The sequence below is a fragment of the Bidens hawaiensis genome, unplaced genomic scaffold, assembly GCF_021521415.1.
Source record: "Bidens hawaiensis isolate Kalapana, Puna unplaced genomic scaffold, B.hawaiensis_p1.1 tig00006990_1, whole genome shotgun sequence".
Taxonomy (NCBI): domain Eukaryota; kingdom Viridiplantae; phylum Streptophyta; class Magnoliopsida; order Asterales; family Asteraceae; genus Bidens; species Bidens hawaiensis.
This window is the reverse complement of record NW_027491479.1, coordinates 298,911-301,437: the sequence shown is the minus strand read 5'-3', so window position 1 is coordinate 301,437 and position 2,527 is coordinate 298,911.

The following is a 2,527-nucleotide window of genomic DNA, read 5'->3' as shown; positions in this document are numbered from 1 at the left end:
AAAAATTGGTTTTATAGTTGAGAGATTGCTTGGCATCCAATTGTTATATTATTGAATACGTACATAAACTAGAGATAAGAATGTGTTGGATCATGGATTAATGTTGGCCTTACAATTAAATTAAAGCCATATGGTATTTTGTTTATTATTGTTCTATGTATAGTGAGAATGATAAATACATTCTTGCAACACTCTTACCCTAGATTATTTTTAGTCTAGATTATATTTAGTGATAATTATAGAGTTTCATATAAAATAATAGGGATATTGAGTATACAAAAATATAGTACAATATTGGTTACAAGAAAATATTGGTTACAAGAAGGGGATGAGGAAGAAAGGGGATTATAAACTTTCATCAACAAATTCATTCATGCTTTACACAATACTTTATTCTTGCTTATTATAACCGGAACGTTTGACTTGTTTGGGCCTGTCCTAACTGGTTGAGTTGGGTTCTTTGGTTGGACCAATTGGGCATTTGGGAATTGGGATTAGATCAATAGCCATCATAACAGAGTGTGGAGGTGCACAGTCTAATCGGTAAACCGGTTAGTAACCGGTTTCTATCCGTTTCTCTAACCAGTTGCTAACCGGTCCATCTCTAACCGGTTACTAACCGGGAAAAACCGCCCGTTTATGACCGGTTTTAGATTTCAGTCGAGGAACCGGTTAACAACTGGTTTTTTGAAAACCGGTTAATAACGTTAAAAACATGCTTCAGTTTTTAGGATCGTTGGGAACGGTCATAAGACCGTTTTTTTGACCAACTTAACCATTTTTAGCCCTCCTTAATTGTATAAATTGGTATCGGGTGTGTTGAGTTAATTACACCACTTCCTGAGCTCTCAAAACGAAAAAACCCGCAAAAACTGAACTCAAAAACCACTTCCAATACGCAAAAAAAAATGGCTACACTTGAGCAACTTGGTGGTTTAACCGTCAAGAAGATTGCCTCAACAAACCAAGATAAAAACCTTTGGTCTAATTTCGACAAGTGCGAAATGTTGACTTTTAAGGCTCGGTGCAAAAATTGTGGAAAATTTTGCATACAAGAGTCGAACTCCATTTTAAGGCTTCACCTCAAAAAACATTGCCAAGCCATGAATAATAATACGGCCCCGGATCAAGCGCAACTTTCAACTGATGGAACCGACATTTGGGTTTTCGACCTCAACAACGTTCGTGATAGGATAGCAAAATTTGTCATTCAAGAAGGCTTGTCGTTTGATCACTTTGACATCACGCGCTTGACAAAGTTGATTCAAGAAACGCTCCAACCTCGTTATCAACACGTAAGTCGCACTACCTTAAGACACGACTGTTCAAAAATTTGGAGAAAAGCTAAAAAAGAATTAGTTTTAGGTTTTGAAAACTTAAAAACCGATGTTAACTTAACTACCGACGTTTGCTCGGTTCCACATGGTATACCGTTTTCGTATCTTTGTGTTACCGCGCATTGGGTTAATCCCGACGCATGGAAAATGATGAAGTGTAAGATCGTGTTTGAGTTGTTTAGTTATCCTCACACAGGCCCAAAATTTGTCTTATATTTTAGATGGTGTTACACAAACATATAAATTATAAGACAAGCTTATTTTCATATCTTTCTATAACGCATCAAATAATACCACCACGGTTGAAAAACTATAACTAAAATACCAACCAATTTGTGACGGTGTTTTTTTTATACTCAATGTGTTTCACATATCATTAACTTGGTTTTGCAAGACGGTTTAAAAGTTAAGTAAATAAAAGGTTAATCGACCGTTTTAAAATGATGTTAACCGAAAATTTTAGAACTAGTGAGAAAGATATACAAGATATTTGCAATTGTGTATGTAACATTCGTTAATTTTCAAACCCGACAACCCGACCCATTTTAAATTTTTGGTTGTCTTGTTATTGTAAGTTTCTTGATGCATAAGTATCCCACCTTTAGAATGTTCTATATGTAACCCAAGACAAAACTTTGTCTCTCTAAGGTCTTTCATTTCAAATTCCTTTTTCAAATATTCAATAGCATTTTGGAGCTCTCCAGGAGTTCCAATTATATTCAAATCATCAACATATACGGCAATTATAACAAATTCAGATTCTGATCTTTTTGTAAAAATACATGGACAAGCAAAATCATCTAGTTGATGCATCAATTAGGACCATAACGTATCTAAATGGTCCACTAGAGGGATTTATAGGCCCACATATATCACAATGTATTCTTTCTAAAAACTAATAGTGTCGGTTCCCACCTTAGCCGATGAAGGACGGGTAATTAATTTTTCTTGTGAACATGCAGCACATGTAATTTCCTTAGAATGAAGGACCTTTGGTTTTTTAAAGAATGCCCGCACGAATTTTCAATAATTTTCTGCATCATAATAGATACGGGATGACCTAACCAGTCATGCCAAATGATAAAATTTTCCCGATCCATAAACTTTTGGGTTATGACCATATTTGATTCAATTATATTAATTTTAGTATAGTACAAACCCGAGGCAAGTGCGGGTAACTTTTCTAATAC